Source organism: Ranitomeya variabilis, chromosome 1 (assembly GCF_051348905.1).
Source record: "Ranitomeya variabilis isolate aRanVar5 chromosome 1, aRanVar5.hap1, whole genome shotgun sequence".
Taxonomy (NCBI): Eukaryota; Metazoa; Chordata; class Amphibia; order Anura; family Dendrobatidae; genus Ranitomeya; species Ranitomeya variabilis.
The window spans coordinates 182,586,419-182,610,040 of NC_135232.1; the positions used below are offsets into that span (position 1 = coordinate 182,586,419).

At 46.3% G+C, this 23,622-nt stretch overlaps 1 protein-coding gene across 2 annotated transcripts in view; it reads left to right on the forward strand.

Annotated features, from left to right (window-relative positions):
• Window positions 1-23,622, forward strand: part of SRFBP1 (serum response factor binding protein 1) — a 108,124-nt gene that overhangs the window by 3,990 nt on the left and 80,512 nt on the right. The window contains exon 1 of one of the 2 annotated variants that reach the window (XM_077290898.1): window positions 18,038-18,149. The exons of the other annotated variant lie outside the window; for it this stretch is intronic. The gene's annotated coding sequence lies outside the window, so the exon portion shown is untranslated. Of the gene's footprint in view, window positions 1-18,037; window positions 18,150-23,622 lie in introns of those variants that run through there. 2 annotated transcript variants of the gene reach the window in all.

Here is a 23,622-nt window from a genome sequence, read left to right on the forward strand (position 1 = left end):
TCCTTTGACCAGTATAAAGGTGTCCTGACCCTTCACCCTGCTGGAGAGATTATGAGCGTTTCAAGGTTTCTCTGGGAGTAGAGGAGAAAAAAAAGCTACGAAATATCATGAATATACTCCTAAATGCATTTAATTATCTAATCACAATTGTTTTGTGCAGAGAGGAATTGCTATAGAATTAAAATGGCCGCTGTCTTGTTGCGCTAGCAGAAGCATTTGTTGGGGAGGGTGGTGGAATATAAAATGTGTATAAATAAGTAGCATTAATACCACTGATATCTCAGTGGTGTTAAATTTGATTCTGTTTAGGTGCAGCAGTTACAAAAATCTGATGTGAACATAAGGCTACTTTTACACTAGCGTCGTACGACGCACGACAAATTGCGTCGTTGCGACGTACCGACGCAAGCAGTGAAAGCGCCGCACAACGGGGGCAGCGGATGCTGTTTTTCAACGCATCCGCTGCCCCATTGTGAGGTGCGGGGAGGTGGGGGCGGAGTTCCGGCCGCGCATACGCGGTCGGAAATGCTGGACACGATGCACCAAAAAAGTTACATGCAACGTTTTTTGGTGGCAACAGACCGAAGCAACACGATGCAACCGTCTCACGACGGTTGCGACGTGTAACATTGCGTCGCACTGTGTCGCTAATGCAAGTCTATGGAGAAAAAACGCATCCTGCAAGCACTTTTGCAGGATGCGTTTTTTCTACAAAACGACGCATAGCGAAGTGCAGTGCACGACGCTAGTGTGAAAGTAGCCTAACTGAAATGGTAAAATGCCTGACTGCAATAATGTGCTTATACACTAGATGGCAGCACACGAGCACCATATTTTCTCTGCTGTTCTATTTTCTGCATTTTATATGCAAAGTGAACAACCTTCCTGAAACCTCATGCACATGTTGCTTATTTTCTCTTTGTCTTCAAACCATCACAGTTTTTTTTTATTTTTAATTTTATATCATGTCAATTTTTGCACAGGGTTTTTTTTTTTAATCATTCACATGACTTGTAAAAAAAAAAAAAGTGTATTTACGGCAGCGGTTTTCTGGCCATCATTCTAATTTTAACATAGAAAAATCTGCAAATGCTCAACTTGTGCGCACACCCTAAGTGTCATCCGTTTTTTGTTCTTGTGGCAAATGCAGAATGATAATTAGTATCTCATACTGGTTGTAAGGCAAATGGAGTCACCGCTTTTGTGACTGTTTTAAAATGTTATCCCTTAATTTTCTTGCAGAACGGCTGTTTAACCAACAAAGTTTTAAGCCTTCTAATAAAATGGAGATATTAAAAAAAAAAATAATGCCATTTAGTGGCCAGTGTCAGGCAGCTTCTACAAAGGCAAATAAAATAATGGGATGCATTAAAAGAGGCATAGATGCTCATGAGGAGAACATAATTTTACTCGGACTCCCATGACAGCACGACGAGAGAGGGGATCCGCCCATTAGGAATAGGAAACCTACAGATACGAAAGGGCGGCACCTCTCCCCTGCATCAGTTGGTTTCCTGTTCCTAAAGGGACGGGTGCCTACAGATGAACTAAAGGAGCCCAGGCCGGCCGGACCGAATCTGGTAGCGGGGGGGTCTCCTACCTCGGCCGGTGCGGAGAACCCTGGAGACGCCACGGTGGTCCTGGCTGGACTGCACGCGTTGGCGTTCGCAGCAGGGAGCGGAGTCCGGAGGATTTCCTGCCTCCGTCGGCGCCGGTAAGTATACCCATTGGTGGTGCAGCGGTGCGGTGAATGTGGGGTGCCGGCGTCAGGGCTGTCTGGGTGAACTCCCGGAGCGCTGCGGTCCGTCCCCGGCGTCCTGCACCGCTCTCAGCGTGTGCTGGAGCGTTTCCGGGTGCGGTGACGTGAGGGGGCGGAGTTAGCAGCCGCTTCCGGGTCGCCGGGTGTCTGCGCATGCGCAGTCGATCCAAGATGGCGGCGCCCATAGCATCCTGATGCCTGTTTTCTCCCACATGGTTTCCTGCCTCCCTGCGGTATCCTGAGCCAATGGGGCAGCGTCTGACCTATCTGCTGACCGGATCCAAGGGGGATTTAAGCGGGTGACAACTACAGAGCCCTGCTTTTGGTCGCAAATCATCATGGAGAGTGGTGGTGAGCAGCAGCAGCAGCAGCAGCTGGATGAGGTGCGTCAGAAGCCCAAGGACAGAAGCGACCAGTCCAGTCGAAGAAGCTCGTCCGCAAAAGGATCCAGAGCTTCGGCTAGGAAAGAACCCCCTCGTATTCCGGTACTTGCTTTGGCGCACGGGTAAGTGATCTACGTGAAAGTTCACTCTGTGACGCAGGCCCCTATACTTTATCATTCTAGGGGAAGAAAAGCACGGACAAGTCGAAGCATAAGGAATGTGCCCTCTGTGGGGTCCCCTTACCTGATTCTTGTCCCAAAAAATTATGTGCCCCCTGTATACAACAGACGGTGAGGTCTACAGGAGTGGTTGGGTGGAAGTGACATTAGGTCAGATAGTAGTTATCACCTATATTGTCCTCCCCTAGGTAGCGGAAGAATCTGTGAGTGCGGCTAACCTGAAAGAAATGATCCGTTTGGAAGTAAGGGAATCCCTACGGTCCCTGTCCCAAGCGGGAGGTTCAAAACATAGGACCCCCCTGGACTCTAATTCTTCGGAGGAAGAAAGAGAAGAGGGTGCCTATCACTCAAGTCCTTCCTCCTCTTCATCAGATGAGGAGTCTGGACGATTCTGTCTACCCCTGGATAGAATTGACAAAGTCGTCAAGTCTGTTAGAGGCACAATGGGGATAGAAGAGCCCAAACCGCAACCCTCAAAGCAGGATATGATGTTCAGCGGATTGGATCGTAAAAAACATAGATCTTTCCCGGTGAACGAAAAAATCCAAGACCTGATTCTCCGAGAATGGAAGAAACCCGAGAAAAAGGGTTCCTTACCGCCAGCGTTGAAACGCAGGTACCCTTTCAATGATCCGGTTGTGGAAACATGGGATAAAGCCCCTAAGCTGGATGCGGCGGTGGCAAAAGCGTCAAAGAAAGCCTCTTTGCCATTTGAGGATATGGGGACCCTCAAGGACCCCCTTGACAGAAAGGCAGATACTTTCCTTAAAGGAACCTGGGAGACGGCGGCAGGATCTCTAAGACCAGCAGTTGCCGCGACATGTACAGCCAGGTCTTTAATGGTCTGGCTGTATCAGTTAGAATCCCATCTCAAGGACGGCGCTTCCAGAGATTCCATTCTGAAGGCATTACCAACAATGCAGAATGCTGCGGCCTTTCTGTCAGACGCATCTGTGGACTCAGTCAGGATGGCGGCTAGAGCAGCAGGACTCTCCAACGCGGCTCGTAGAGCTTTATGGTTGAAGTGCTGGTCTGGCGACATTCAATCCAGAACTAAGCTCTGCGCCATTCCGTGTAAAGGAGAATATCTCTTTGGACCAACTCTAGATGAGTTGCTGGAGAAAGCGGGGGATGATAAGAAGAAATTTCCTAATCCGTCTTCAGCATCCTACCGCAGGCCCTTCATTAAGAGGAGATTTGGTCGCGGGAAGAAACGCGGATCCTCACCCTCTAGAGAGAGTTTTAGATGGGAGGACAGACGCGGAAGAGGTACGGGCTATATGTTTCGCCGTTCCTTGAAAGAACAGAAAAAACCGGACCAATGACTAGCGATCCCTGTGGGGGGTAGACTGTCAGCATTCTCCTCAGCTTGGTTTGACATTTCGAACAGTAAATGGGTCCGAGGCATCATAGCGAAAGGTCTAAGACTTGACTTTGATCACTGGCCTCGGGACAAATTTAAATTAACCCCTTTACGTTCCTCCCCCCTTGAGCAAGCAGCCTTGGAAGCAGAGGTCACAAACTTATGCTTCAAGAATGTTTTGGTTGAAATCCCAGTATCAGAAAGAGGGAGGGGATTTTACTCTCCTCTCTTTCTGATCAAGAAGACGGATGGATCATTTAGAACGATCATAAATCTTAAGGGCCTTAATAATTTTCTGACCAATGAATCGTTCAAAATGGAATCAATTGGTTCAGCAATAAAGATGTTGTTTAAAAACTGCTTCATGGTAGTTGTAGATCTAAAGGACGCGTACTATCATGTCCCAATACATGAAGACTTCCAGAGATTCCTGAGGGTAGCTGTGTCAATGGGGGGACAAATTCGTCATTTCCAGTTTAGAGCTCTTCCCTTTGGCTTATCAGCGGCTCCTAGGGTGTTTACCAAGTTAGTGGCCGAAGTCATGGCGCACTTACGAGAGTCTGACATCTTAATTGTCCCCTATTTGGATGATTTCCTTATAGTTGGGAATTCAGCAGACCATTGCCTCTCTCAGCTACAGACAACCACAACCAAACTTGAGCATCTGGGGTGGATTGTGAATTATGAAAAATCCCGATTACAGCCCCAGAAAATACAGAGATTCTTAGGACTGTTGTTAAATTCAGAGACCCAACAGTGTTGTCTTCCGCCCGACAAGTTATTACACATCCAACAACAGGTGTCTAGAGCAACTGATAATCCATCCATGACACTTAGACAGGCTATGTCACTGTTAGGATCTCTAACCTCGTGCATCCCCGCTGTCCGGTGGGCCCAATTTCACACCAGACCTTTACAATCCGAGGTACTGGTTAATGACAGAATCTTACAAGGGTCCTTGCAAAGTCAGATTACTTTGGGTCCAGAAGCACTGACATCTCTTAGATGGTGGCTAGTCAATGACAATTTATCGGCAGGAGTTCCCTGGGTGACACAGGCGACACGTATTGTAACGACAGACGCTAGCCCTTCAGGTTGGGGAGCACACATGGACGACATGATAGTTCAGGGTCTATGGGACCCCCTAACATCAGCCTCCTCCAACCAAAAAGAATTAATGGCGGTTGAACTTTCAGTTAAAAAATTACTCTCATATCTGCAGGGTCACCACGTCAAGATCCTCTCGGACAACCAGGTGGCAGTCGCGTACATAAATCACCAGGGTGGAACTCATTCCGAATCACTGATGAGGGTGACAGATCGTCTATTCCAGACTGCGGAAGACCATTTTCTATCTTTAACCGCACTGCACATAAGAGGAAAAGAAAATGTAAAAGCGGACTTTCTAAGCCGCAACACCCTGAGACAAGGGGAGTGGTCTCTAAACGGTCTTGTGTTCGACCAGATTGTCCACAAATGGGGACATCCAGAGGTGGATTTATTTGCCACCAGGGACAATCGAAAGACAGTAAAATTCTGTTCCCTAAATCCCAGGGAGAATCCTCTAGCGGTAGACGCCTTTCTGATCAGTTGGAACTTTCGGCTGGCTTATGCGTTCCCCCCGCTGGCCTTGATACCTCTGGTAATCAGGAAGATAAGAGAGGATCGGGCAAGAGTTATTTTGATTGCCCCATTTTGGCCCAGAAGGGCCTGGTTCACCTGGCTCAGGATCATGTCAGTAGAGGACCCCTGGGTGCTTCCGGACATTCCAGATTTACTCTACCAGGGTCCAATCAGCCATCCTCAAGTAAAGAATCTCCATTTAACGGCATGGAGTTTGAGAGGGCGTTACTGAAGGACAAAGGGTTCTCCCAAAATTTGATTGAAACCCTTATGAAAAGTAGAAAGCAGATTACAACAACAATCTATGCTAGAACCTGGCGGAAATTCCTAGCCTCTTCTGACTTTAATTTAGAAGAGGGAATTCCTATAAAACAGATCTTAGAATTCCTGCAAAGGGGCTTAGAGCTAGATCTATCCACTAGTACCCTAAAGGTACAAGTCTCGGCCCTAGGGGCCTTGTTTTCCTGTAACGTCGCCAATAATTATTGGATCTCAAGGTTCATTAAAGCTTCTAGTAGGGCTAGACCCATACATAAGGATAGATCTATGCCTTGGGATCTTAATTTAGTCCTGTCAGCATTGACTAGAGAGCCGTTTGAACCATTGCAGTCAGCTTCAATTAAGGCATTATCCCTTAAAACAGCATTTCTGGTAGCGATAACATCTGCCCGTAGGGTGGGAGACATACAAGCTCTCTCCAGAATTTCCCCTTATACAGAGTTTCTGCCAGATAGGGTAGTCCTCAGACCGGACCCGGCCTATTTACCAAAAGTATCATCTCGGTTTCACAGGTCTCAGGAGATAGTGTTACCATCTTTCCTTCCTAACCCTTCCAACCCTAAGGAAGAACTACTCCATACGCTAGACGTTAGGAGATGCCTGTTAGAGTACATCTCTGTTACCGATACATGGAAGAAAGATAGAAATAACGCATTATCTTTCCAAAATCCTAGAAAGGGACTCAGGGTATCAAAGTACACACTAGCGAAGTGGATTAGGGAGGCTATCTCTTTGGCTTATACTGCAGGTGGGGGTCCGACTCCGCAGAATCTGAGGGCGCATTCCACCAGAGCCATGGCTACATCCTGGGCGGAAAAATCTGGAGTATCAATCGACCAGATATGTAAGGCGGCCACATGGTCATCCCCGTCCACCTTCTTTAAACACTATAGGTTGGATTTAGGGGCCTCCTCTGATCTCACCTTCGGGTTAAGGGTGCTGCAAGCTATAGTCCCTCCCTAAGGTAGTGTTACATCTCTGTAAATCTCTCGTCGTGCTGTCATGGGAGTCCGAGTAAAGCATTAAGCTACTTACGGTAGCGGCATTTCTCGGAGGCCCATGACAGCACCCTTAGTTCCCTCCCTATTCACGTGGGGGTTGCACCTCCTATAATGTATATATCTCACGTATAATACCCAGTTCCAATATATGGGTTATAATATTGTATATAAACTGTATATAATGTATATTTTTGTGTGCCACTAACCGCGGTAGTCCTCTCAAGGCTCTGAAATACAACTGATGCAGGGGAGAGGTGCCGCCCTTTTGTATCTGTAGGTTTCCTGTTCCTAATGGGCGGATCCCCTCTCTCGTCGTGCTGTCATGGGCCTCCGAGAAATGCCGCTACCGTAAGTAGCTTAATGCTTTACCTCTATACAAGTCACTAGTTCGACCACACTTAGAATACTGTGCACAGTTCTGGTCTCCGGTGTATAAGAAAGACATAGCTGAACTGGAGCGGGTGCAGAGAAGAGCGGCCAAGGTTATTAGAGGACTGGGGGGTCTGCAATACCAAGATAGGTTATTACACTTGGGGCTATTTAGTTTGGAAAAACGAAGGCTAAGGGGTGATCTTATTTTAATGTATAAATATATGAGGGGACAGTACAAAGACCTTTCTGATGATCTTTTTAATCATAGACCTGAGACAGGGACGCGGATTCTTTACTGTAAGAGCAGTGAGACTATGGAACTCTCTGCCGTATGATGTTGTTATGAGTGATTCATTACTTAAATTTAAGAGGGGCCTGGATACCTTTCTGGAAAAGTATAATGTTACAGGGTATATACACTAGATTCCTTGATAGGGCGTTGATCCAGAGAACTAGTCTGACTGCCGTATGTGGAGTCGGGAAGGAATTTTTTTCCCCAAGGTGGAGCTTACTCTTTGCCACATGGTTTTTTTTTTGCCTTCCTCTGGATCAACATGTTAGGGCATGTTAGGTTAGGCTATGGTTGAACTAGATGGACTTAAAGTCTTCCTTCAACCTTAATAACTAAGTTACTATGTTACCTTTTATGGGTGTGGTAGTGCTATCTGGTTTAATGGTATAAAAACAAAAATCTTTCAAATTGCTAATTTTTCCACATTTTTGTCAAATTTCAGATATTTTCATAAACTTCAAAACCTAGCAACCTACATTTACCCTTAACAAATAGTACAGTGATAAAACATTCTCAGAATCGCTTGGATATTGAGAAGCATTACAGAATTATTACCACATAAAGAGACATGGGTCAGATTTGATAAAAAGGGAATGGCTTATGAAGTCCAAAATTGGCTCTGGCAATAAGGGGTTAGTTAACATTTCTTTTTCTGTGTGAGCCTGACGGACTTCTCCCTATCCAGTAGTAGAGCACACTCCTAAGAGCATAGCGTGATGACTTGTGCGTGACGCTTTGACAGTCTACTATATATAACTGGGTGCCGCTAGGAGGGCATATGTTGCCCACATGCTTAATCTACCCTGGAGTTCAGCGATAAGTGAATAAAATGAGTCATAAATGCTATAACCTCTGTCAATAGTGAGATTTGTAGTATAACTATTGGCACCTTCAGGCTCTTGGATACTGTTCCCTGCTTGATGATGGAGTGGTAATTTATGCCGGCTGCACACATCCATGGACCTCGATATAAGGACTATCCTTTGATCTCCTGACCAGAACATATACCATGGGCCCCCATCATTTTTTCCTGTTTTGCTACTTCACAGCCTGGAATTTCATTATTATTTTTCTTTTTCTTTGAGGGTTTGCATCAGATCTTGCTCTCTCTTTGACCGCTTACAATCTGGCTTCCGGTCACACCACTCCACTGAAACTGCCCTAACTAAGGTCACCAACGACCTCTTAGCCACCAAGAGCAAGCGACACTACTCTGTTCTCCTCCTCGACCTGTCGGCTGCCTTTGACACAGTGGACCATTCCTTATTATTACAGACCCTCTCATCCCTTGGCATCACAGACTTGGCCCTATCCTGGATCTCATCATACCTAACAGACCGGATATTCAGCGTCTCCCACTCACACACCACCTCCTCACCTCGCCCCCTATCTGTCGGAGTCCCGCAAGGTTCAGTCCTTGGGCCCCTGCTCTTCTCCATTTACACCTTTGGCCTGGGACAGCTCATAGAATCTCATGGCTTTCAGTATCACCTTTATGCTGATGACACACAGATCTACATCTCTGGACCTGATATCACCTCCCTACTAACCAGAATCCCTCAATGTCTGTCCACTATTTCATCCTTCTTCTCCGCTAGATTTCTCAAACTTAACATGGACAAAACAGAATTCATCATCTTTTCTCCCATCTCACGCGACCCCCCCCAACGAACCTAACCATTACAGTAAATGGCTGCCCACTCTCCCCAGTCCCACAAGCTCACTGCCTCGGGGTAATCCTTGACGCTGATCTCTCCTTCAAACCACATATCCAAGCTCGTTCCACTTCCTGCCGACTTCAACTCAAAAATATTTCACGAATCCGTTCATTCCTCAACCAAGAATCTGCAAAAACCCTAGTCCATGCCCTCATCATCTCTCGCCTTGACTACTGCAACCTCCTGCTCTGTGGCCTCCCCTCGAACACTCTCGCACCCCTCCAATCTATTCTAAACTCTGCTGCCCGACTAATCCACCTGTCCCCCCGCTATTCCCCTGCCTCTCCCCTCTGTCAATCCCTCCACTGGCTCCCCATTGCCCAGAGACTCCAGTACAAAACCCTAACCGTGTGACATACAAAGCCATCCACAACCTTTCTCCTCCATACATCTGTGACCTCATCTCCCGGTACTTACCTACACGCAACCTCCGATCCTCACAAGATCTCCTTCTCTACTCCCCTCTGATCTCCTCTTTCCACAATCGTATACAAGATTTCTCTCGCGTATCACCCCTACTCTGGAACCCTCTACCACAACACATCAGACTCTCGCCTACCATCGAAATCTTCAAAAAGAACCTGAAGACCCACCTCTTCCGACAAGCCTACAACCTGCAGTAACCACCGATCAACCAAACCGCTGCATGACCAGCTCTATCCTCACCTACTGTATTCTCACCCATCCCTTGTAGATTGTGAGCCTTCGCGGGCAGGGTCCTCTCTCCTACTGTACCAGTTATGACTTGTATTGTTTAAGATTATTGTACTTGTTTTATTATGTATACCCCTCCTCACATGTAAAGCGCCATGGAATAAATGGCGCTATAATAATAAATAATAATACCGTAATATAAATATAAAGAACATGCCTACAACTGAGAACATTTTTGTTTTCTTTTTATTGTGAAGCAAACAATAATTAGGACAATAACTGAAAACTTCAGTGTGCATAACTATTCACCCCCTAAAGTCAGTACTATGAAGAGCCTCCTTTTGCAGCAATTACAGCTGTAAGTTGCTTTGGATAAATCTTCATGAGATTTCCAAATCTTGCCACTTGGATTTTTCCCCGTTCCTCAAGGCAAAACTGCTCCAGCTACTTCAACTTAGATGGTTTCCTCTGGTGAACAGCAATAATCCTCTAGTCTGACCACAGATTCTCAATTAGAGTAAGGACTGGGCTGTGACTAGGCCGCTCCAAAACATTTACACGTTTCCCCTTAAACCACTCGGGTGTACCTTTAGCAGTACGCTTTGGGTCATTGTCTTGTTGGAAGGTGAAGCCTGACAGTCTCTGACAGGCTGAAAAAGGGTTTGCTCAAGAATATCTGTGTATTTCGCACCATCCATCTTCCCTTCGACTCAAACAACTTTTCCTGGTCCTGCTGCCGAAAAACACCCCCACACATGATGCTGTCTCCATGTTTCACTGTTGAAATGGTGTTCTTTTGGGCGATTAGCTGTGTTGGTTTGGCGCCAGACAGTGCTTTTCTTGGTGGCCAAAAAAAAAAAAAAAAAATTCTCAGCTGACCACAGGACTTTCCCGCATACATTTGAGGAGTATCCCATGTCTTGGCAAACACAAAACTAACCTTACAATTTTTGTGTGTAAGTAAAGGTTTTTTTCTGCCCACTCTTCCATAAAGGCCGCCTCTATGGAGTGTACGGCTTATTGTGGTTATATGGACAGACACTCCAGTCTCTGCTTGGGAACTCTGCAGCTCCTTCACGGTTTCCTATTGGTCTCTGTGCTGCCTCTCTGATTAATGCCCTCCTAGCCTGGCCTGAGAGTTTTGGTGGGTAGCCCTCTCTTGGCAGGTTTCTTGTGGTACCATGTTCTTTCCTTTCAATGATAATAGATTTGAGGGTGCTCTGGGAGATCAGACATTACAACCTGTGTTTAAATATAGCAAAATAGGTAAAAAGCCAAGGGGGTGAATTCTTTTTCTAGCCACTGTAGGCCTATATGAGGCTGCTGATTTCAAACCCGCCTCGAGGCCAGTCTGTTCATCAGCCTGCGAAACATGGATGTGTGAATCAGACTTTCCACTGCATGAAATGGCTTTACTGAGAATGAATCGGACAAGCTTGGTGGTTAATTTCTCGGGTACAGGCTTCATGGATATATAATTTAACTTTTTGTTAATAGCTGACTTATCCTAGCTACTGTTCTCCTATAACTGCCCATTCGGCTCTGCCATTGGACGGGGGACAAGTGTTTCCGGAGACGCTTCTGTCTCGGCCTAGATGCGATCATTGCTTATGCTTGTAGGAAATAATCTTTCGTTTGCTCTATGAATAAACTGTTTTACTGCATTTTGGAAATACTACCTTGACTTTTGTGGACATTTTTAGTTACCTTATATACTCGAGTATAAGCCGACCCGAGTATAAGCCGACCCCCCTAATTTTGCCACCAAAAACTGGGAAAACTTATTGACTCGAGTATAAGCCTAGGGTGGAAAATGCAGCAGGTACCGGTGAATTTCAAAAATAAAAATAGATGCTCCATACCGTTCATTATGGCCCCATAGATGCTCCACATAAAGCTGTGCCATATATAATGCTCTGCACCGTTCATTATGGCCCCATAGATAGCTGTGCCATATATATAATGCTCTGCACCATTGCCCCATAGCTGTGCCATATATATAATGCTCTGCACCGTTGCCCCATAGCTGTGCCATATAGTGCTCTGCACCGTTGCCCCATAGCTGTGCCATATATGCTCTGCACCGTTGCCCCATAGCTGTGCCATATAGTGCTCTGCACCGTTGCCCCATAGCTGTGCCATATAGTGCTCTGCACCGTTGCCCCATAGCTGTGCCATATATATAATGCTCTGCACCATTGCCCCATAGCTGTGCCATATATATAATGCTCTGCACCATTGCCCCATACCTGTGCCATATATGCTCTGCACCGTTGCCCCATAGCTGTGCCATATAGTGCTCTGCACCGTTGCCCCATAGCTGTGCCATATATATAATGCTCTGCACCATTGCCCCATACCTGTGCCATATATGCTCTGCACCGTTGCCCCATAGCTGTGCCATATAGTGCTCTGCACCGTTGCCCCAGAGCTGTGCCATATATATAATGCTCTGCACCATTGCCCCATAGCTGTGCCATATAGTGCTCTGCACCGTTGCCCCATAGCTGTGCCATATAGTGCTCTGCACCATTGCCCCATAGCTGTGCCATATAGTGCTCTGCAACGTTGCCCCATAGCTGTGCCATATAGTGCTCTGCAACGTTGCCCCATAGCTGTGCCATATAGTGCTCTGCACCGTTGCCCCATAGCTGTGCCATATAGTGCTCTGCACCGTTGCCCCATAGCTGTGCCATATAGTGCTCTGCACCGTTGCCCCATAGCTGTGCCATATAGTGCTCTGCACCGTTGCCCCATAGCTGTGCCATATAGTGCTCTGCACCGTTGCCCCATAGCTGTGCCATATAGTGCTCTGCACCGTTGCCCCATAGCTGTGCCATATAGTGCTCTGCACCGTTGCCCCATAGCTGTGCCATATAGTGCTCTGCACCGTTGCCCCATAGCTGTGCCATATAGTGCTCTGCACCGTTGCCCCATAGCTGTGCAATATAGTGCTCTGCACCGTTGCCCCATAGCTGTGCCATATAGTGCTCTGCACCATTGCCCCATAGCTGTGCCATATAGTGCTCTGCACCGTTGCCCCATAGCTGTGCCACATATACAATGCTCTGCACCGTTGCCCCATAGCTGTGCCATATAGTGCTCTGCACCATTGCCCCATAGCTGTGCCATATAGTGCTCTGCACCGTTGCCCCATAGCTGTGCCATATATAATGCTCTGCACCGTTGCCCCATAGCTGTGCCATATAGTGCTCTGCACCGTTGCCCCATAGCTGTGTCATATATAATGCTCTGCACCGTTGCCCCATAGCTGTGCCATATATAATGCTCTGCACCGTTGCCCCATAGCTGTGCCATATATAATGCTCTGCACCGTTGCCCCATAGCTGTGCCATATAGTGCTCTGCACCATTGCCCCATAGCTGTGCCATATATAATGCTCTGCACCGTTGCCCCATAGCTGTGCCATATATAATGCTCTGCACCGTTGCCCCATAGCTGTGCCATATAGTGCTCTGCACCATTGCCCCATAGCTGTGCCATATATATATAGTGCTCTGCACCGTTGCCGCATAGATGCTCCACATAAAGCTGTGCTGCTGCAATAAAAAACAAACAAACACATACTCACCTCTCTTGCCTGCAGCTCCTCAGAGTCCCGTCCCGGCGTCTCTCCGCACTGACTGATCAGGCAGAGGGCGGCGCGCACACTAGATGCGTCATCGCGCCCTCTGACCTGCACAGTCAGTGCGGAGAGAGAGACGCCGGGAAGACTGAGCGGCGCCCGGCGTGTGGAACGAGGACAGGTGAATATGACATACTTACCTGCTCCCGGCGTCCCGCTCCTTCCCCCGGACAGCTGGTCCTCGGTGCCGCAGCCTCTTCCTCTATCAGCGGTCACCGGCACCGCTTCATTAGAGAAATGAATAGGCGGCTCCGCCCCTGTGGGAGGTGGAGCAGCCTATTCATTTCTCTAATGAGCGGTCCCACGTGACCGCTCAGGGGAAGAGGCTGCGGCACCCGGAGACCGTGGGCAGGGGGAGCGCCAGGAGCCCCGGGACTAGGTGAGTATATGACAGTCCTCACCCGCCGACCCCACCACCGATCATGACTCGAGTATAAGCCGAGAGGGGCACTTTCAGCCCAAAAATTTGGGCTGAAAATCTCGGCTTATACTCGAGTATATACGGTATTCTATTCCTGTGGAAGGCTGGATATCTCTAGTTCTATTCTATAAGATTTCTAACCCTCCATTTAAAAAAAGGTACAATGACATGGTAAGAATTCTGAAAGGAAAAAGTGTTAAAATACTTGTCCTGAGATGACTAGAAAATGAGGCACGTTGTGATGTATGAAATAATAGGATTTATACAAAGTCTGTGTAGAAAATACGATAATTCACGTCAGATGATGCTTTACTTTTAAAGGGAATCTTTCAGCAGGTTTTCACCTCCCAGACTATTTATATGTGCATGTAGCTCATTCAGAGACAAGTCCAGCAATACTGTTACATTGCCCCTTCTTCCATTACTGAGAAATCAGCACTTGAATAGAAATGCAAATAAGGCTGTAGATCTGAACTTTCCATCACTCCAGCTCTATTCCCGCCCAGCACCGCCACCTCCTGATGACTGACTACTTTGCCTGAAGTCACACAGACTAGAGGTTGTCACAGAGGCGCTGACAGGGCAATAGAGCTGGAGTGACACAGGCTTCGGAGCTACAGTATCCATTTGCATATCATTTCATACACTGACTTCTCAGTGAAGGAGTAACAGACTGGCATTGTAAAGGGATTTGAAAAGAGCTACATGCGCATATAAATAGTTTTGGGAAAAAATCCTGCTGATAGATTCCCTTTTACGAGTGACGAACCATCTTGTACTTAATGATATTGTGGGCCTAATAACTTTCCTTAGGTTTACAGGAATGGAATACAAGTCTCCTCCACGACAAGGATTTATATGGAGAATGGGTGTCTTCTTACACCTGTTACCATCAAAATAATCTGTCTATGAAATTCTCTACTAATCTGTATTGGACAGGGTGCCAAATATTTGACCCCCGTGGTTCTACAGTCAATCATGTCTTGATTGACAAGGATGCTTGCTCAGTAGAGCAGGGCCTAGCTCAGCTCCTGAAATACTCTCATTATTTATCACAATAAATGGACTATATTAGTTTCTGACTACCCCTTGAAATACCTGTAGGGTAGAACTCCCTAATACATTGTAGAGGCCCAAACTGTGGAATACATCACTAGAATAATAAACAAGATAAATGCCTTGAACCCCTTAGGCTATGTGCACACGTAGGGAGGGTCCTCTGCGGGTTATCCCGCAGCGGATTTGATAAATCTGCAGGGAAAAACCGCTGCGGTTATCCCTGCAGATTTATCGCGGTTTGTCTTGCGGTTTCCGCTGCGGGTTTTATTGATGCTGCATATGCAGCATCAATAGTAATGTTAAAAATAATTAAAAAATGGTTATACTCACCCTCTGACGTCCCGATCTCCTCGGCGCTGCACGCGGCGGTCCGGTTCCAAAGATGCTGTGCGAGAAGGACCTTCATGACGTCTCAGTCATGTGACCGCATTGTCATCGCAGGCCCTGCTCGCATAGCAACCCTGTGACCGGACGGCCGCGTGCAGCGCTGAGAGGTGAGTATATCATTATTTTTTATTTTAATTCTTTTTTTTTTACACAAATATGGTTCCCAGGGCCTGGAGGAGAGTCTCCTCTCCTCAACCCCGTGTACCATCTGCACTTGATCCGCTTACTTCCCGCATCGTGGGCATTGCCCCATTCGGGAAGTAAGCGGAACAGTGCATTCCTATGTGTGCAGAATCGCCGCGATTCTGCACAAAGAAGTGACGTGCTGCGGAATGTAAACTGCTGCGTTTCTGAGCGTTTTTTCCCGCAGCATGTGCACAGCGGATTGCGGTTTCCATAGGTTTACATGTAACTGTAAACGCAATGGAAACTGCGGGGGACCCTCAGCTGCAGAAACGCTGCGGTTCCGCGGTAAAAACCGCAACGTGTGCACATAGCTTAAAGGGCCACTGTCACCCCCTCCAGCCGTTATAAACTAAAAGAGCCATCTTGTGCAACAGTAATGCTGCAGTCTAACAAGGTGGCTATTTTAGTTTTTGATTCATTTATTACCTCAATAAAGCGTTTTAAAAATTGGCCACAAATACCAGATATTGTACCTGGAGGCGGTCCGAATCGTCCTCTATCAATCTCCCAACTGCCGTCACTCTTCTCTTCAGGGGCGATGGTCGCCGCCCCCTGAGCGCTGTTGCTTCTTAAATCCGGCGCCTGCGCTGTGCGTGCCTGCCTGGGGCCCGCACTGTGTTATTCATTATGCACAGTGCGGGGCTGGGGTTCCTGGGCATGCGCACTGCGCTTGTCAGACGCTCCCCCGGTCCCCCGCCTTCCAGCATTGCCGGAATATACAGGTTTCATTGCCGACGTTTTGAACAGCCACAAAGAACAACGCTGGAAGGCGGGGGACCGGGGGAGCGTCTGACAAGCGCAGTGCGCATGCCCAGGAACCCCAGCCCCGCACTGTGCATAATGAATAACAGTGCGGGGTGGGGATTCAGGAACAGGGTGGCCGCACTGCCCGCACCTGCGCAGTCAGGCACCCTGCGTCTGAGCTGTGACTAACGATGAAGACTGCGCAGGCCCCAGGCAGGCACGCACAGCGCAGGCGCCGGATTTAAGAAGCAACAGCGCGAAGGGGGCGGCGACCATCGCCCCTGAAGAGAAGAGTGACGGCAGTTGGGGGATTCATACAGGACGCTTCGGACCGCCTCCAGGTACAATATCTGGTATTTGTGGCCAATTTTTTAAACGCTTTATTGAGGTAATAAATGAATCAAAAACTAAAAGAGCCACCTTGTTAGACTGCAGCATTACTGCTGCACAAGGTGGCTCTTTTAGTTTATAACGGCTGGGGGGGGGGTGACAGTGGCCCTTTAAGTGACAAAGGCACATTTTTGAAATCTGACGAGTGTCAATTTTTGTGGCTATAACTCTGGAACGCTTCAACAAATCCCAGTGATTTTGAGTTTGTTTTTTTTTGTGACACATTATACTTTATGATAATGGTAAATTTATGTCGATATGTTTTGTGTTTATTTATAAAAAATATCAGAAATTTGAGAAAAATGTAAAAAATTTAGCAATTTTTAAACTTTGAATGATTATCCCTTTAATCCAGATAGTTATACCATAGAAAACCATTAATAAATGACATTTCCCTCATGCCTGCTTTACGTCAGCGCCATTTGTAAAATGTTATTTTATTTTGTTAGCATTTTAGGAGGTTTAAAAATGTAGCAGCAATTTTTCATTTTTTTTCAAGGACATTTACAAAATTTTATTTTTTTAGGGACCTATCCAGGTTTGAAGAGACTTTAGGGGTCTCATATATTGGGAAACCCACAAAAGTTATACAATTTTAAAAACCGTACCCCCTGACATATTGAAAACTGCTGTCAGGTAGTTAATTAACCCTTCAGTTGATTTTCAGGAATGAATGCCAAGTGGCGTGATAGAAATGAAAATATGTATTTTTACCAACTAAATGCCGCTAATTTCTGAACAGGTCAGTGTAGCCGGCAGACTCTAAGACCGCTATTTGGTCATGAATTGCCATGGCAAACATCAGGACCACAAAATCATGATCTGAGGGCACCAATTGGGAAAAAGAGGAAGCCCCCCACATGCTGTTAACCATTTATATGATGTAGTCACTATCTCAGGTCAGTTAGAAGACGTATTGACGGTCACTAAGGGGTTAAAGGGTAGGTCCATCATTTTAATTTTTCTAAAAACTAACAGGCAGGTTGTTTCTAACCGCGACAACTACCGGCCTGTTGTACTTGGTGCCAGCACAGATGGATCACCGATAGCTTTTGTCAGCCGTTCAGCTGCTCAACGTCAACAAAGCAGCTCTTCTTCTTCCGGGTTGTGATGTCGAAGGGGCATGACTGTGGACGTCATGATGATTGACTGCTGGTTCCCCCTTGTCAACAGAGCACAATGGTCAGCGTGACTTCAGGGAAAGCCACTGACTTGCTGGCAGGAGCAGGCTGTGACCAACCACTCTGCTGGTAGAGATATGCGCAGGTGACAAATACCTGCCTGTTGGTTCTTGGGCTTATATAAAAAAAAAAAAAGTATAATCATGGATAACCCCTTTTAATAATCCCAGTGTAATTAAATCCCACAGTACAATGTAAACACTGTTATACTATTATAGCCTTAGGAATGTTTTCTCTTTGAAAATGTATTCTGGGCTGAGTTGCCTTCATGGCCAGAATATGCAAATACTTGGGAATGGCATGAACTTCTAGATATAAGCATATTTTTCACCATACCGTGCAGATTAGGAAAATGCCTGTGTTGCTGTGTACATGGGAGTGCTTCCAGCAGCTGCTCGCAGGCTGCCACATCATCACTTCTGTGATACCACAGACAAATTGAGCTCCGGAGAATGAAAGCCCTCTCTGCTCGGCAATGGAAAAGTCTGTAAGCGAGCTCAGTAATACTTGTGGTATGTATGATAAAGTGTGATTAAGTAACCGCTTTCATGTGTACACGACTCCTCGTTCAGTCAGTACATCCCACCGTACAGCAGGATTGTTCCAAGTGAGAAGAATACGCCTGCTCTAGAAAGCCCCCCCACACTGGGGCTGCTCTATTGCAGTTCTGCATAGACGTGACTAAGGCTAAACTGCAATACTGCACACAACCTGAGTTTAGGCGTGGCTGTGTTTTGAAGGTGGGTAACAAAAGAAAATCATTTTTATGTTTATAGCGCCAACATGTTCCACGGTACTTTACAATTAACAGAATAAACATACGGTAACTCAGATACCAAAAGGAGTGAGGCCCCTGCTCACAGCCTAAAGAAATAGGGGAGACACGAACGGTAAAAAGGGCTGATATTGCACGCTACAGCCATAATATACTAGATGGGGGCTGCACATAATGCTGCATGAGCCGGTCACCATCCAGTATGTGTACAGTACAGGCACAGAGGGCTATTAAGTGCATGGAGGGTGTGGACGGATGCTATGGGGGTCCTGATTTGGAATTAAAATTTTGTATAAGCAAAACAGGGATAGTTAGATAAGTGAGGTGGGGCAATAGGCCAGTCTACAGAAATGCCTTTTTAGGCCACACTTAAAACTGTGGGTATTGGGAGTTAATCGAATTGTCATGCCTAGTGTACTTCAAAGAATTGGCGCAGCATGCGAGTGGAAGGTTCAGCTTATTGTGGATTTTAGTTTTAAGTCCTTAGCAGAACAGAGGGCGCGAGTAAGGTGGTAGATGGACATGTAGGGTGGTGCTGATCCGTGGAGTGCTTTGTAGGTGAGAGTGATAAATTTATATTAAACTCTGTTTTGGATGGGCAACCAGTGCAATGACTGGCACAGGGTAGAGGCATCAGTGTAGGGGTTGGAAAAGAATATGATCCTGGCTGCTGCATTCAGGATGAAACCGCCGCACAACCAGCTCTACCCTCACCTACTGTATCCTCACCCATCCCTTGTAGATTGTGAGCCCTCATGGGCAGGGTCCCCTGTCCTCCTGTACCAGTCATGACTTGTATCGTTTAAGATTACTATACTTGTTTTTATTATGTATACTCCTCCTCACATGTAAAGCGCTATGGAATAAATGGTGCTATAATAATAAAAAATAATAATGAATTGGAGAGGGAAGAGTTTGGTAAGAGGGAGACTGATTATTAGAGAGTTACACAATAGTCCAGATGAGAATTAATAAGGGCTACAGTAAATTTTTTTGCCAAGTCAAAAGAAAGAAAAGGTCAAATTCTAGAGATGTTTGAGGTGTAGATGATATGAGCGGATGAGTGATCGGATGTGGAGAGTGAAGGAAAGATGCAGGCGATCCCTTCTTGTGTTGCTGCTGTTGTGCAGCCGTGACGTGAGACATGCAGCTGCGGTGACTCGAGTATATTCTTTGAGCACACCGAAATGCTCAGTTAGCACTTGAGCATGCTCTGATAATCCCTTATCCGATTTCGCTCGCTCACCACTAATCTGCATCAAATGTGCCGCCAAGACAGTGGGCATGTTGCTGGAGAGTAACGGTGGAACCTCACACAGAAATGACAATATAGTTCATATTTAGGTTATTGGAGGGGGGAAACACAAGGAGTTCAGTTTTTGGCAGATTCAGTTTTAGATAGAGGGAGAACATAATGTTAGAGACAGTGGAAAGACCATTTCTGGTATTTTGTACAGGAAAGATATATATCTTGGTACCGTGTTAGCCAGTAGATAGAAAAATATTTAGAATTGGGAGTCCTCAGTGGTTGATACCTTTTAATGGCTAACTGAAAAGATGGTAAGGCAGTTTTCACACATCAATTTTTTGCCATCAGGCTCCATCCGGTGTATTCTGGAAAAAACGGATCCGTTGCAAATTGTGAAAAACTGATGCAACGGATCCGTTTTTTGCCGGATTCAACTCAATGATCTGGGTAATTATTTCTAGTTGATGACCCAGGGGGGAAAGAGAGAGAGAGCGCCATAAGCTTGTATTCTAGCAAAAGCCGGATCAGTCGCTGTCCGTTTTTTCGACAGACACAAAAAAATGTCACTATGTCCGTTTTCTCCGGCCGCCGGAAAAAATTTTTCTGATGGATCCAGCGAAAAATAGATGAAACATGAGGCAATCCGTCGCCAATACAATGCCGGATCCATTTTTTTTTCAAAATTCTCCGGATTGTGCCTGACGGCAAAAAACTGATGTGTGAAAGCAGCATAACAAATTGCAAGCTACGCAGGTCTCTTCATCAGGCACAGACTAAAGGTACCTTCACACGAAGCGACGCTGCAGCGATAGCGACAGCGATGCCGATCGCTGCAGCGTCGCTGTTTGATTGCTGGAGAGCTGTCACACAGACCGCTCTCCAGCGATCAACGATGCCGAGGTCCCCTGGTAACCAGGGTAAACATCGGGTAACTAAGCGCAGGGCCGCGCTTAGTAACCCGATGTTTACCCTGGTTACCAGCGTAAAATGTAAAAAAAACAAACAGCACATACTTACATTCACGTCCCCCTGCGTCCACTTCCTGACTGACTGAGCGCCGTACAGTGAGAGCAGAGCGGTGACGTCACCGCTGTGCTGCTTTCACTTTCACTTTGCGGTGCTGAGTCAGAGGAGGAAGCAGACTGCAGGGGACGCAATGTGAGTATGTGCTGTTTGTTTTTTTTACATTTTACGCTAGTAACCAGGGTAAACATCGGGTTACTAAGCGCGGCCCCGCGCTTAGTTACCCGATGTTTACCCTGGTTACCAGTGTAAAACATCGCTGGTATCGTTGCTTTTGGTGTCAAACACAACGATACACAGCGATCGGACGACCAAATAAAGTTCTGGACTTTATTCAGCGACCAGCGACATCACAGCAGGATCCTGATCGCTGCTGCGTGTCAAACGAAACGATATCGCTAGCGAGGACGCTGCAACGTCACGGATCGCTAGCGATATCGTTATAATGTCGTTTCGTGTGAAGGTACCTTAATGCAAATTCTGAAGAATCGCATATACAACACAGCCCAGAGAGAAAGAAGGCAATAGAAAAGACAAGTGACGTGAAGCAGAATTATCATTATGTGAGAGGGATAGACATATAATGGAACAGTTCATAGATAAGGAAGTCTTTAATGTTTTATGGTCCTCTTATTGGGTCTGGTTCTGTGTTGTGATGACCCCAGAAGGTCTGAAGAGCAAATTCCTCAATTGCTGTAAAAAGACGTAAATCCATGCCACACATTCATTCCTGCACTGTCAGAGTCCTTTGGGAATTAGATTCTCCTTTTTGCATTTGGATAAGAAAAAAATGTTGCTGTCCATTTGTGCACGTTTCTTTAGAAGTGGCTTTAGATCAGTGCAGGAATGAATTAATTGAATCATGCAAGGGAGAAAACCCGACTACCAGGACATGAGTGGAGGACCCAGATGCGGCCCCACATCTGGGTCCTCCACTCGTGTCCTGGTAGTCGGGTTTTCTCCCTTGCCTGATGCAATCTTCTGATTTACTGACTTATTGATATAAGTTCCCCCTTACCATTTGGGGCCCTTTTGTTGGTTATTACCATATTGTGCTTGATAGTGGTGTCCTATTGTCTGCCTTTTGGCTCTCCTCTTCATTTTGATCTGTTTCACCTCTACTTGTGTATTGGTAACTGTGCCTGTGGGGGTCCTTGATTCATCCTCTGTAGGCAGTGGATTATTGCAGATTGTGTGATCCCTTATTGCTATATGGGGGTCCTTATAGTGGGCAGACCTATGACATAATCTATGGTCATACATACCCTGAATTATATGGGATATTACATACTGGATTATTTATGGAACGCACCATAGGTTCCAGCACAAGGTTATATGTTATGTTATGTTTTAGGTGTAGTGGGCATATTTTGCAGTAATGCTTTTCTCTCTCTCACTTATATTGATTGCCTTTACTACTGGCTTTGCACCTCCTATATTTACGGTTACTATAGTTGTGCACCTGGATTAGGCTGCTTTCACACTAGCGTTTGTAGCAGCTGCGGAGGGCTGCGGACTTCCTCCGTGAAGCCCCGCCCTCGGCCGCACCTCCGCCGCTAGCTCCGCCTATTTCTGCATGCGGCCGGCATGCGGTCTGCGTACCTATCTTTAACATTAGGAACGCTGGTCGTGCGGCTGTATGCGGATGCTTCCGCATGCGTCGTTTTGACGGCCGAGGGCGGGTCTTCATGTGCTGCATGTATACCAACTTAAACCATGCTCCATTTTTTTTTTTTTTTCTTTGTATTTTTACATTTTGTACAAGCTGGTGCGTGGCCTCCCTCCCTTGAGCTGGAAACTACATTTAAAAACTTCGCTAGGCTGGTGTCCACAGGTTGGGGCCCGGTCCTTTGTCTGCCCTTTTTCACACACTAAGGTCAACTCTGACACATGGTAAAGTTTTTAATATTAGACAGCATAGGACCATCCCGATCAGGGTCACCTTGCCAACGGTGGGTTTCTTTTATGCTGTTTTTGATCAAAAACAGTGTTACTAGGAACCCTGTGTTGTTTAAATGCACTTTTGCTTTTTTACTTGCAGTGTATATACTCTTGTATAAGCAGAGTATTTCGGCACAATTTTTTTGTGCTGAAAATGCTTCCTTCGGCTTATACACGAGTCATTGTCCCAGTTTACGGTGGGGAGGGGGAGCAGCGGGTCACAGGAGGCAGGCGGCTGTGGCTAAAGCCTGTGCCCGCTGCTAAAGAGATATGATTCACTGCACAGGCAATGAATATGCATGTCTCTTATAGCGCGCGCAGTTGCAGCCGCCGGCTTCCAGCAGCTGACGGGCTATCACGGGTGCCCACTTATTAAGGTAATGAATATTTACCTCTCTCCACTCCCATAGGCATAGAAAGAGGTGAATATTCATTACCTTAATGAGCGGGAACATGTGATCTCGTGGCCGCAGGAGCGCCTGGCACCGGAACGAGATGCTGCGGGGGTGCACAGGGAAGGAAAGTGGGATGGGGTTTTTTTGTATGGTTTTTTTTTTTTGTGCTTCTCTCATGGGGGCCTATACATATAAGAATGGGGATGAGGGACCATGCAGACGGGGATGGGGATTAAGGGACAAGGCTTATACTCTGGTCGGCTTATACACGAGTATATGCGGTATTTAGTTACAGCAGGGTTTGTCCGTTTTGCTTCTTGTAGGTTTTATAGTGCTCTATACTGTATAATGGCCCCCACATATTGCTCTATACAATAAAGATGACCCCTCCATACAGTAGTTTAACGTGTGATCTAGATGGCCGTACCACACAAAGTTAATAAATAGCACTTGCCTCATGTTTGCTTTTACATCATTATCATTTGTAAAATGTTTAGTTTTTTTGTTAGGTTTAAAAATGTAGCAGCAGTTGTTGTTGTTGTTTGTTTGTTTTGTTTTTTTTGTTTGTTTTTTGCCATTTTTCCATATGAATTTCTGCATTA